Source organism: Eptatretus burgeri, chromosome 7 (genome assembly GCF_056783735.1).
Source record: "Eptatretus burgeri isolate ZD-2024b chromosome 7, Ebu_testis_v1, whole genome shotgun sequence".
NCBI classification, from domain to species: Eukaryota; Metazoa; Chordata; class Myxini; order Myxiniformes; family Myxinidae; genus Eptatretus; species Eptatretus burgeri.
Window position 1 is genome coordinate 28,725,193 of NC_140967.1, and position 14,068 is coordinate 28,739,260.

The 14,068-nt window shown below is 45.5% G+C and overlaps 1 protein-coding gene across 7 annotated transcripts in view; it reads left to right on the forward strand.

The window, feature by feature from the left end:
* Window positions 1–4,351: 4,351 nt before the first annotated feature.
* Window positions 4,352–14,068, forward strand: part of LOC147022899 (volume-regulated anion channel subunit LRRC8A-like) — a 46,985-nt gene continuing 37,268 nt past the window's right edge. For 4 of the 7 annotated variants that reach the window (XM_085887845.1, XM_085887844.1, XM_085887839.1 and 1 more), the window contains exon 1: window positions 4,352–4,509. The gene's annotated coding sequence lies outside the window, so the exon portion shown is untranslated. Of the gene's footprint in view, window positions 4,510–8,063; window positions 8,116–14,068 lie in introns of all 7 variants that reach the window. The other 3 variants (XM_085887841.1, XM_085887840.1, XM_085887842.1) reach the window with 3 other exon arrangements.

Genomic DNA, 14,068 nt, shown 5'->3' on the forward strand with positions numbered 1-14,068 from the left:
CATCAGCTCACGTGTCCTAAAAACCTGCTCTGCTGCTCTTGCACATCCTCTTTCTTCTCTCTTTTTTTTACCATCATTTGCCCAAGGTTAACTTCCATCTGCTTGGAAATGTGCCTACATTACTGCATTACATAAAAAAATAACAAAAACTGATCCTTTGAACTATAGACCAATCAGATTACTTCCAATCATCAGTAAGGTCATGGAATCCATCATCACAGTTGATATCAAATAATTCCTTTTCTTCAACAACCTCATCTCAAATCACCAAATTGGTTTCAGACCAGGTCACTCTACCTGGAACATGCTGATTTTACTCTCCCAACAATACCAGGCAAAAATAGCATTCCTTTCCTGTAGTAATTATCTCCAGACTACTGCAGTAGGACATGCTACCAACTTTAGTATATGAGAGTACTACTCTCATATACTATAGTTCGAACTGCAGCATTTTTGCCTGGGATGGATGGAGGTGCTCAATGTCAGACAGGAGATCAGGTTTGTGTCTCTGGACAAATTTCGTGCTTTCAAAACAGTCTGACATCCCGCCTTGCTCTCCAAACTCACTGCTGATGGCATCCAAGGCCGAGAAATAATTCTCATATCCAGATCCAGATTCGGATCTTCACCAAAATCGAATCAATTCACACACCCAACCTGTCCATCAAGTTTTGACCGAAGCTGTCCACAACTTTTTGAGATACTGTGCTCACAAACAGACAGACAGACAAACAGGGCTGAGTAAGTTGAACAGACAGAGGAAGTTGGTTCCACGTGCAGGAAAAAAGAGAAACGAACGAGTGGAGGTGAGAATTGGATGCTGGATTTTCGGAGTTTCACCAGAACGGGTTTACTGACAAATTGCGTGAAGCCTGGTGTTCGTTTAATGATTAAAGTAGCTGGCTTAAGATCTTAGGGTCTTGAGTTTGAGCCCCTGTTGTCCGTTGAATTAACACCAAGTGAGGTTGACTGAGCCTGTCATCCTTCCAAGATCGGCAAAATGAGTACCAGTGTACTGCTAATTAAGGGCACTGCATCAGTGCCCCAATAAAGTGATGCAACCAGCAGCCACAGGCTGCACATGATGGCTACAGACCGTGTGGCTCCTGAAAAAAACCTGTTGGGGGGAAAGGGGGAGAGGGGGCAGAACACAAAGAGGGCAGAGAGTGCAAGGCCAGCAAGGAGGTGGGAGAATACAGAGGTACCCACCTACCTGTCTGCAATGGCAAAGTGGTAGACCCAAAGACTAAGCTTTATTGCAGGAGATTCCAATAATTTTGAAAGCCTTAGATTCCACGACATCAAAGTAAGTGAGGTGTGAGGCAGGGGAGTCGGTCTAGAGGGGACAGCAGTACTCCATCATGGTGTGGATGAAGGCCTTGGAGGTGGATAGGAGTTCAGGTGTGCCAAAGAAGGACTTTGTATGACAGAGGGTGCTCAGTCAGCGACTGTCTTTTGAAGCCAACTTTGAAATGTGGTTTGCCCAATAAAGATCATGGCTGTTAGACCCAGGACTTTGAATGACTGAACTTCCTCAAGAGGATTGTTAAGAAAGTAGCTCGGAGGGTTTGCCAGGTGGTCCTTTCAGAGAAACAGAGAGCGAGAGATTTGTCAGGATTGAAAGACATATTCCAAGTGTTTGACCATCTTGTGATTTTTAGATCCTCATGGAGGATCTCGAAGTCTGACTCACGTTGTTGTTCTTCATCTTCTTCTTGTGGACTTTTTTGTTTCACAGCCTACAGTTTTCATCGAAAGTTCCTGAAACTTGGCGTATATATGTAAAAATACTCTGCGCAGACAGTTACCATCTCCGATTTTGAAAAATCCTCTGAGAAAAAAAGTTATGACGTCAAAATATCTCAGCTAATGGAAATCGCCTAAAAAATTATCTCCGAAACTAGGCAAGCTTTTTGAATTCTGTTTGCGGGAATCGAACAGGGCATTAGCAGAGATAAATTACCGCACATATGATGCATCACTATGACGTCATATCAATTTTTATGACGTCATTCCTATTTTTTGACATATTTTGTTTCACAACCCAGAGTTTTCATCGGATCTTCGTGAAACTTGCCATGTATGTGCAGAAAGCCCACGCGCAGACAGGAACCATCTCCGATTTTGGAAATTCTTCCTAGAAAAAAAAAGTTGACGTCATAATATCGCCGCTAATGGAAATCGCCTATACCATTATCTCTAAAACTAGGCAAGCCGTTTGAATTTTGTTTGCGGGAATCAAGCCGGGCATTAGCACAGATAATTTATCGCAAACCTGATACATCACAATGATGTCATATTCGTTTTTATGACGTCATCATTAAGAGGACGAGGATCTTAGCTCATTTGAGCTTGTTCTTTTCAACGTTTGAAGAGAGGGAAAAGGCTGCAGCCTTCCTGTCTGAAGGATGAATGATGTCACGGCAGATGGTGGAGTCATCGCAAATAGACAAAGAGGATTTTCCAAAGTGTCAGAGAGATCATTGATGAAGATCAGGAATATGACTGGGCCCAGAACACTGCCTTGGGGTACTCCAGCCTTGACAGGGAGAGGAGATGGAAAGGATTCTGTTGAGAGCCACACATTGGCTACGAGAGTAGAGGAAGTCAGTAAGCCATGTGTGGAGTTGGCCTTGGATGCCAAAGACAGACAGTTTGGTGACTAAGGCAGGATGCCAGACTGTATATCGAATACTCGAGATAATGTCCGAGCTGTCGAGATGACATATCTGACATTAAAGGCCTCCATCCCAAACTACCCTTGCACCCTCTGTTGTGTGATTGTCCTATTTCCTCCTGGAATCAAACATTGCAACAATTTTCCATTCAGCTCTCACCAGCTCGCTGTTCCCGGTGGATCTTCGGCACCGGTAAAACCGCCTCCTGTGTAGTCATTAAAGTATGTTTGTATAAAAGATGGTAGACTTATATTTTAAAACAAGTAGCCTTGCAGTTTGAAGATGCTCTCAATTTGTGACTTTACTTCATTTGCATATTACTTCGGATTCATCCGAAGGTACAATTAGACAAATAATACACTTTGCATGCTCTGTTTAAAGTCTAAACAATTATATATATATATATATATATATATATATATATATATATATATATATATATATATATATATATATATATATATATATATATATATATACATACATATACACATACGAGCCGGTAGGTGACATGGGTGGTTGCTACATAATTGCATACTAGTCATACAGTTTTTGACGGATCGTGCTGAAATTTTTTGACAAAGAGGTTGATTATAGTGCGCATAAAAACGCGGAAGCCGATTTTTGATTTTCGAAAAAAAAAATATATAAAAATATTTTTCAGATTTTTTCAAAAATTTCAAAGTCCCGTTGCTAGGCAACGGTGGCGTCCATAGCAACGCTGCTCAAAAGCATACAACTAGATCCTGGAATGAACCTCCCAGCCAAGTTTCATCAAAATCGGTTAACTCTTCTGGCCTCCAGAGCCGTCCATTACATACAAACAAACAGACAAGCCGGTAGGTGACATGGGTGGTCGCTACATAATTGCATACTAGTCATACAGTTTTTGACGGATCGGGCTGAAATTTTTTGACAAAGAGGTTGATTATCGTGCACATAAAAGCCTGGAAGCCGATTTTTGATTTTCGAAAAAATTACATTTTTTTGGATTTTTCAAAAATTTCAAAGTCCCGTTGCTAGGCAACGGTGGTGTCCATAGCAACGGTGCTCAAAAGCATAGAACTTGAACTTGGTATGAACGTACTTGTCAAGTTTCATCAAAATCGGTTGACTCCTCTGGCCTCCAGAGCCGTCCGTTACATACAAACATACAGACAGACGGAAAAAGTGAAAATAAGGGTACCCTGGCGACCACCCAACAGACATACAGACAGACAGAAAACCTGAGAATAACGGTAGTCCAGCGACCACCCAATAGACTGCGACTGCTGGTTGCGTCATTTTCTGGAAGCGCAGCTGTGCCGCTGATGCAGTGCCCCGTGTTTCAAATTAAGCTGGTACTCATTTTGCTGACCTCAGAAGGATGGCAAGCTGAGTCAATACAAACGGCACGACAAGGGCTCGAACTCAAGACCCTAATATCCTAAAGGAACCACCTCCACCGTTAACCCAACAGCAGGCTCGTCAAAGCAATGAAATTACTTCAAAAAAAAAAGGAAAGGACTTGAAAAGGAACTCGTGCACGAGCAGGTTGCTCGCTCCTCCCTTCCGCGTCAAGCTCCTCCCCTCCGCGTCAAGCTCCGCCCCTCCCCCGAAGTACTTCAGGTGGTCTCGCGAGAATTCCTTCCATCAGCCTTGATTACGTCATGACGCAATACGCATCAACGGAACGATCACACGGTTTGGGAAAGAACGAAATTGCATCACATCCGGCTAAAGGAACATCTGGGTGGTTGCACGACAGGAAAATGTGTGGAGGGACGTTGAGGGAAGATGCTCGAGAAGTGAGATAAGAGACGCGGAAAGAAGTGAAAGCAGGAAGTATAAGGTGAGAGGTGAAAGAGAATGTTTGTTGGTTTATATTACGGGCGTGTTTAACCTGGTTATTGATTGTTCCGTTGTGGTTGATCGGAGACCAAATGATTACAACGTGTGTTTGTGTGTATCTTGTGTTGTGTTGAACTTGGTACTTGAGGACCGGGTGTTGTGGTGTTCGAGGACTTTTACTGTCAAACCGCCCGGAGAATGTTCGAATTGTCCTCGTTTTGGGAATCGGGATTCCATGTTTCACACGACAACGGTAACTGTAGTACGTGAGGTGCGTGATGTCCTCTGGTAGTTTTTGGTGCAGCGTCATAATTGCTCAACATGAGCCATGAGGAGATTATGAAGCAAAGTGAAAGCGCAATAATGATCTATCTGGTTATTAGTGGGTTCCCATGGTAAGGTTAGTGGTGTACCTCAATGGGATGATCTGCCTGGTTATTTAGTGGGTTCCCATGGTAGGGTTAGTGGTGTACCTCACTGGAATGATCTGCCTGGTTATTTAGTGGGTTCCCATGGTAGGGTTAGTAGTGTACCTCACTAGGATGATCTGTCTGGTTATTTAGTGGGTTCCCATGGTGGGGTTAGTGGTGTACCCCACTGGAATGATCTGCCTGGTTATTTAGTGGGTTCCCATGGTAGGGTTAGTGGTATACCTCACTAGGATGATCTATCTGGTTATTTAGTGGGTTCCCATGGTGGGGTTAGTGGTGTACCCCACTGGAATGATCTGCCTGGTTATTTAGTGGGTTCCCATGGTGGGGTTAGTGGTGTACCCCACTGGAATGATCTGTCTGGTTATTAGTGGGTTCCCATGGTAGGGTTAGTGGTATACCTCACTAGGATGATCTATCTGGTTATTTAGTGGGTTCCCATGGTGGGGTTAGTGGTGTACCCCACTGGAATGATCTGCCTGGTTATTTAGTGGGTTCCCATGGTGGGGTTAGTGGTGTACCCCACTGGAATGATCTGCCTGGTTATTTAGTGGGTTCCCATGGTGGGGTTAGTGGTGTACCTCACTGGAATGATCTGCCTGGTTATTTAGTGGGTTCCCATGGTGGGGTTAGTGGTGTACCTCAATGGGATGATCTGCCTGGTTATTTAGTGGGTTCCCATGGTGGGGTTAGTGGTGTACCTCACTGGGATGATCTGCCTGGTTATTTAGTGGGTTCCCATGGTGGGGTTAGTGGTGTACCTCAATGGGATGATCTGCCTGGTTATTTAGTGGGTTCCCATGGTGGGGTTAGTGGTGTACCTCAATGGGATGATCTGTCTGGTTATTTAGTGGGTTCCCATGGTGGGGTTAGTGGTGTACCCCACTGGAATGATCTGCCTGGTTATTTAGTGGGTTCCCATGGTGGGGTTAGTGGTGTACCTCACTGGAATGATCTGCCTGGTTATTTAGTGGGTTCCCATGGTAAGGTTAGTGGTGTACCTCACTGGAATGATCTGCCTGGTTATTTAGTGGGTTCCCATGGTGGGGTTAGTGGTGTACCTCAATGGGATGATCTGCCTGGTTATTTAGTGGGTTCCCATGGTGGGGTTAGTGGTGTACCCCACTGGAATGATCTGCCTGGTTATTTAGTGGGTTCCCATGGTGGGGTTAGTGGTGTACCTCACTGGAATGATCTGCCTGGTTATTTAGTGGGATCCCATGGTAGGGTTAGTGGTGTACCTCACTGGAATGATCTGCCTGGTTATTTAGTGGGATCCCATGGTAGGGTTAGTGGTGTACCTCACTGGAATGATCTGCCTGGTTATTTAGTGGGATCCCATGGTGGGGTTAGTGGTGTACCTCACTGGAATGATCTGCCTGGTTATTTAGTGGGTTCCCATGGTAGGGTTAGTGGTGTACCTCACTGGAATGATCTGCCTGGTTATTTAGTGGGTTCCCATGGTGGGGTTAGTGGTGTACCTCACTGGAATGATCTGCCTGGTTATTTAGTGGGTTCCCATCGTAGGGTTAGTGGTGTACCTCACTGGAATGATCTATCTGGTTATTTAGTGGGATCCCATGGTGGGGTTAGTCGTGTACCTCACTGGGATGATCTGTCTGGTTATTTAGTGGGTTCCCATGGTGGGGTTAGTGGTGTACCTCACTGGGATGATCTATCTGGTTATTAGTGGGTTCCCATGGTAGGGTTAGTGGTGTACCTCACTCGGGTGATCTGTCTGGTTATTAGTGGGTTCCCATGGTAGGGTTAGTGGTGTACCTCACTGGAATGATCTGCCTGGTTATTTAGTGGGTTCCCATCGTAGGGTTAGTGGTGTACCTCACTAGGATGATCTATCTGGTTATTTAGTGGGATCCCATGGTGGGGTTAGTCGTGTACCTCACTGGGATGATCTGCCTGGTTATTTAGTGGGTTCCCATGGTAGGGTTAGTGGTGTACCTCACTGGGATGATCTGTCTGGTTATTTAGTGGGTTCCCATGGTGGGGTTAGTGGTGTACCTCACTGGGATGATCTGTCTGGTTATTTAGTGGGTTCCCATGGTAGGGTTAGTGGTATACCTCACTAGGATGATCTATCTGGTTATTTAGTGGGTTCCCATGGTGGGGTTAGTCGTGTACCTCACTGGGATGATCTGTCTGGTTATTTAGTGGGTTCCCATTGTAGGGTTAATGGTGTACCTCACTGGGATGATCTGTCTGGTTATTTAGTGGGTTCCCATGGTGGGGTTAGTGGTGTACCTCACTGGGATGATCTGTGTGGTTATTTAGTGGATTCCCATGGTAGGGTTAGTGGTGTACCTCACTGGGATAATCTGCCTGACTATTTAGTAGGTTCCCATGGTGGGTTAGTGGTGTACCTCACTGGGATGATCTGTCTGGTTATTTAGTGGGTTCCCATGGTAGGGTTAGTGGTGTACCTCACTGGGATAATCTGCCTGACTATTTAGTAGGTTCCCATGGTGGGTTAGTAGTGTACCTCGCTGAGATGATCTGTCTGGCTATTTAGTGGATTCCCATGGTAGGGTTAGTGGTGTAGCTTGCTGGGATGATCTGCGTGAGCATTTAGCGAGTTCCCATGGTAGGATTAGTGGTGTAGCTCGCTGGGATGATCTGCCTGGCCTTTTAGCGAGTTCCCATGGTAGGGTTAGTCATGTGGCTCGCTGGGATGATCTGCCTGGCTATTTATCGAGTTCCCATGGTGTATTTTGTGGTGAGCTCACTGGGATGACCTGCTTGACTATTTCGCGAGGTCCCAGGGTAGGGTTAGTAGCATGCTTGTGGGGGAGGGGGGGGGTGTTTCCCGAAGCTTCATTCGAGATGTTATAACTCCATTAACAGTGGTGTGTTGAAATGCTCACTATCACTCATTGTTTATCTGGTGTACTGTACTGAAGGACAAAACTCAAGAAATCCTGTTCTCATTTTACTCACTGGGGATTAATTTAACTAAGTTAACGTCCACCATCCCACTTCCTCGTTCACCGGCACTCAACCCATCCCTGGTTTTTGTTAATTATCTCCGCTGGCGATGGTGGACGGAGATTGTTTTCACCCTGTCTGTCTGTCCTTGTTTGTCTGTCTGTCCCTGTTTGTCTGTGAGCAGGTTATCTCAAAAATTTTCGATGGATTCAGATGGAACTTGGTGGACTGGTTGGGTGAGTGACAAGGAAGAATTGATCAGATTTTATTGAAGATCCGAATCCGGATCCAAATACTTTAATTTTTAAAGTGATTATTCACCATTGAGTGAATGGGCCAAAATCAAAATATGGCACGGTATCTCAAAGTTGTGGATGGGTTCGGATGAAACTTGGTGTACAGGTTAGGTGAGTGACAAGGAAGAATTGATTCGATTTTATTGAAGATCCGAATCCAGATCCAGGTTCTGTAATTTTTATCGTGATTCTTCACCATTGAGTGAAAGGGCCGAAAACTATATTTAGCAGGATATCTAAAAATTGTGGACAGGTGGGGTGAGTAATGATGAATAATTGCTTATATTTTGGTGAAGATCCTGATCTGGCAATGAGAATTTTGAAAGTGATTTTCATCACCATTGATTGAGAGGGCCAAAAATGATACATAGCACAATATCTCAAAAAGCTGTGGATTTATTTGGACAAAACTTGGTGGGAACATAAATTGGGTGTGTGATGATGACAAGTTGATAAGATTTTCGTGAAGATCCAAATCCGGATCCGGATTTGAGAATTATTTAATTTCTCAAGTGATTCTTCACCATTGCACAGATGCCAACCCTCCCGATTTCATCGGGAGGCTTCCGAAAATTCACCAAACTCCCGCCCTTACGATCACTATCCTTATCCTCCCGAAATTTTGATATTTTTGCACTGTTCACTAATCAGAATGTACTAGTATGAAAAGCATCGTTTGCTACGTATAGCATGTGGTAACTCCATAACGTTCGCTGCTACCAAATTGTACGTAAAAAATTGCAAATTCAAATGAGGAGCAGCGAAACATTGGGTCTGGATCTCGCTTATGCGATCATGCACTGAGATTTAGTGCATGCGGTATGTGTGCAATACAGTGCATGCGGTATGTATGCACAGTGTATATGCATGCGATACGCTCACTGCATGCAGCTGGGCCCCGTACCAGCCCGGCGGTCGCGACCACCGTGCGGTGTTTAACAGCCGCTAGAGTTCTACGAGTCGCGCTGCAGCTGTGGAACATCGACTTCGAAGTTACCGATGCTTCAAGCCCTCGATGTTGATTACGAAATGGCAGAAAAGAAGCTTACGAAGACCAAGAAATGGTCTCAGAAGTACAAGACCGAATACAGTCTCCAATACCCGTGTATTCGAAAGTCTGAAAGAGGAATTCATCATGCGTATTGTACAGTATGCAGCGTTGATATTTCAGTTGAGCACGGAGGTCGCGATGATATTCGGAAGCACGTTGGAAGCAAACGGCACACAGACATTGCAAAGGAGAGATCTTCGAGCACGAGTACCGGTACACTTCTGAATTATTTCACCAAACAAGGGACAAGCGAGGAAGAGGATGTTACCCGAGCGGAACTTCTCTTTAGTGGATTTATTGTGGAACATAACTTGCCCATATCAGTCTCAGATCATGCTGGACCTCTATTTCAAAAGATGTTTCCAGATTCAAAAGTTGCTTCAAAGTATGGATGTGCAAGAACAAAAACTTCAGCAATAATTGGTGAGTTGTCAAATGTTACTGCTTCATCTATTGCCGATATTGCTAGACTAGCTCCATTTAGCCTAGCTACAGACGGTAGCAATGACAGTGGTGAGGCCCAGCTATATCCTGTCCTGATTTCGTACTATGACAACAGTGCTGGGATTGTGAAGCAAGGTTTGCTAAGTTTGCCTGCGTGCAAACAAGATTCCACTGGAGAAAACATTTTCAAACTGCTTGATCATGAGTTCAGTGACAGGAAAATTCCGTGGGGAAATTGTGTTTCCTTTTGTGCTGATAATGCCTCTGTCATGGTGGGCAAGCACAAAGGAGTCGCTGCTTATATCCACAAACAAAATCCAGAGTGCTACATCATGGGATGCCCTTGCCATATGATGCACAATACGGCCAAGAAGGCGGCTCAGGCCTTACCCATTGAATTAGATGACTTTCTCATCGATATTTATTACTACTTGGACAAAAGTAGTAAACGCATCAAAAGAGTGAAAGCACTGCAAGAACTCTGTGATTCCCCGACACACAAGATTCTGAAGCATGTCGCAACAAGGTGGCTGTCCCTTGGTCAGTGCCTAGACAGGCTGATTGAACAGTGGGAGCCACTTCGCCTCTTCTTCAAAGAAGTACGAAGAAAAATGCAACCAACTGTAGCCAAGACTCTAACAATGAGCAAGAAGGACGGCACTGTATCTACTGCCAGTACTGGCACTGCAGGATCAAGCACTAGTGGAGCAGCATTCACCACTACCACTGCAGTATCTGCTGCGAAGAAGACAGCAGGGACAGCACCAAAACCAATGCTGAGAGCAGGTAGCATCACCGGCCCTTCATCACGTTCATCTACAAAGCAGATCCCTTCAGAGTCGAGAAAGACTGTGATAGTCCCATCTACAGGCAAAGAAGGACCCAAGTTAAGTTCTGCTTTTGCCAAATCACTTGATAGAAGCTCAGCAAAACCTTCAAATCAGAGGTCTTCTTCCTTGGCTGCACCTACCTCAAGCTCTCTCCTCAAACGTAAAATTGGATCTGGTACTACGAGTCTGACCTCTTCTGCTGGCAGTAAACGCAAGTGTGATCGCCCTGCGGCTAAGTGTACTACGAGTTCTACAACTAAAAGCGCATCTTCCTCAAACACTGTGCAGGAATCTAGAGAAAAACATGTCAACAGGATGTTCTTATCTCCACAAACAAAACTCTATTGTTTCTTCCTTCGATATGCTAACAAGCTTTTTGAGAAGGGGAATCTTCTGCTCCAAAGAGACGAACCCTGTATTCATCTCCTGCACGGAGAATTGAATGGTCTTCTGAAAGATATCTTCGTACGGTTTTTGAAACCATCGGTGTCATCGGTTGCTCTGGTAAATGTACCCTTCTCTGACAGAAATCATCAGAGGAATGATGAGAACCTCATGACTGGGAACGATGCCAAACTGTATATAAGGGAACAAAGGAGTCTCAAGAAATCCACCTTCACTCTGAGTGAGTCAGACATCCAAGGTTTCTTCAGTGCAGTTCGCTCATATTATGTGAAAGCCTGCAATTACATCTTCAAAACCTGGCCGCTAGATGATGAATTAGCCAAGCATGCTCAGGTGCTGGATGTTAAGCTACACCAAGAAGTGGGGTTTGACTGTGTGGAGTTTTTCATCAAGAAATTCCCCTGTCTGTTCAGTGGCGGTGATAGTGACATAGACAGTCTTGAGAGTGAATTCGCTCACTACCAGGCAGATGCCTCCATAGCTACAATTGCTACTGAGACAGTGAGAGTGGATGAGCAGTGGCATCGGATTTCACAGCTCACAGATCCCTGCACTGGTGCCAAGATGTATCCTAATTTGAGCAAAGTGATGAAGGGAATCTTGGTCATTCCTCATTCGAACGCATCATGTGAGCAGGCACTCAGTCTTGTACGGAAGAATCATACTGAATTTCGTCCCAATTTGAGTGTCAAAACCCTGGAAGCTCTCTTAATTGAAAAACTAGCTCATAGCACCCCTTGCTACCAGAGAGAATACAGCAAAGACATAATCAGAAGGGCTAAAAGAGCTACACAGCTGTCACTCAGCAAAGCTGCCATGGAAAAAGCAAGCAGCAGTAGTACCAGCCAGTAAGGTAAGAAAAATATTGCTTCTTTTGTGCTTTTTGTTAATCTTTGATTGTCCCCTAACTTACTAATATTAACATACATGTAACATTAAAAAGTGCACAATTTTCCACTTTTTTTGTTCAAAAAGTGGGAATTCTTAACATGTTAAATGCTCCAAAATAGGGCTCAGAGGGCACTAGTGAGCGTCTAGAACCCCAGAGCTTCCAGGGCCCTAAGGCGGGCCCTGGACCCCGCCGCAAGGGTCGAGCGCTCCGCGCTCGAGATGTGCGCTTAGCGCACATTATTTGGTGTCGGTTGCAAATCCTCCCTAATTCTGATTTCCAAAAGTTGGCATCTCTGCATTGAGAGACAGGGCCAAAAACGACGTATTACTGCATTGCATGATATTTCAAAAATGTATTGGGCCTGATATGTTCTTTTGGATCAGGCATTACATGACGGAGGTTTGTGCTCCACGCGCCAGGATTAAAAACAAAACCTGTCAAAGGGCGGAGGAGCTCCTTGTGAGCTAACGGCCATCCATTTCTAGTGCCCAACTGTGTCTGTGGACGTCGTCCTACAGTTGGGTAACTCTCTTTTGTCGGAGGATTTGCACTCCTGCCACCGCAAAACCCTTCACTCTGCAAAATGCACAAACAAACGCAAAGAAATCTGAAAACCCACTTTGTGGGAGTACCTCCTGTACAGCTGCCCTTCGCAGGGTAGCTCACCGGATGACGGGATTGGTGCAAAGCCTTCGGGACCCCCACTCTTTGATGATAGGAGGAAAAACATGGGTTAACCTTCCCGGGTCAGATTGCGGAAGTGTGAGTGTCGTCTACCAGGTGCTGAGGTGTCGTCTACCAGACGGCCGTCCCCTCGGGTTAACCTAAGGCGGTCCCTTCGGGTGGGTACCTGGAATGTCCTATCACCTGTCTTTGTTATCATCTCAGCTCAAGTGTTTGAACATCGGTATTGCAGCAATCTCTGAGGTTCGGAGACCGGATTGCAGCGAGATCATGGCGGTGGTTACACCTACGATTAGTCTGGTCTCTGATGGTTACTATGCTCACGGAGTTGCTGTAGCTGTGTCCAACAAGCTGACTCCAATGATAATTGAGGTAACACCGGTCAACGAGCGTATTATGAAACAGGATTTGTCACTCCTTGGGTGTTATTTCCCTGGTCTCTGTATGTGCTCCGATCTGAGGCAAATGATCTTACCATGAAGGATGCATTCTACGGCACGCTCGAGTCTGTGGTTGATCAGTGCCCCAGGCAAGACACTCTTCTAGTCTTGAGGGATTTCAATGCATCGACTGCAACTGATAGGGATGGTTATGAGTCATGTGTTGGTCCCCATGGGTCTGGAACTGTGAACCAGAATAGCACTAAGTTCCTTAACTTTGCAAGAAGTCATGGGTTTATTGTGGCTGGTTCATGGTTTCAGTGCCCACAGGCTCATCGCTGGACTTGGTATTCCAACGCTGGTGATGTGGCAAAGGAGATTGACTATGTGCTCGTTGATGGATGCTGGAGGATGATCCAGAACTGCAGGGTCGACCAGATTGCTCAGTTCCTCAATACTGACCACAGGCTTGTTGTAGCAACTCTGAAGTTTCAGCTTAAATCCAGGAGAATGGTACCATCCCAGCCTAGGCTGCATGTTGGCCAGCTCAAGGATGAGAGGGTAGCTGAGGAGTTTGCGAACAGGCTGATTGGGGATTTGGGGAATACTGAAGTTGTGGAGTTCCTTCAAGACCACCAACCTTCATGTTGCTGGTGGACATCTTGGAACTCACTGTAGGGCAAAGAACAATTTTGTCTCAAGCGATACTGGATGCCATTGACCAGAGTCACAGGGCCAGGCTTAATGGCAGAGCTGAGCTGTTCAGGGAGTTGAGGCGTAAAGTTGTATGTGTTCTGAGGGCGGACAAGGAGGCCTTTGTGTGAGGAATCTGTGAGGGGGTAGAGCACCACCTGTGGTCAAATGATTCTTGTCCTGCTTACAGGGGAATTTGCGCATTGCGTTCCTCCAAGCCCATCCCTCGGTGCACTGCAGTTGGAGGGGAGGGTGGTGGAATCTTACAGAGGAATCTGAAGTGAAGGCCTGCTGGGCCGATTACTTTGAGTGACTGTATCAGGCTGAACCACCAGCTGTTAATGTTGTGGGATTTGAACTCAGGACCCTAGGATCCAAAGCCCACCACCCTAACCATTTAGCCAACACAGGCATAAATTCCCCTTGGCTGTTGAAGTAATACCAGGTGGGGTTGACTCTACCTGTCATCCTTCCGAGGTCGGCAAAATGAGTGCCGGCTTGCTGGTATCTTGTG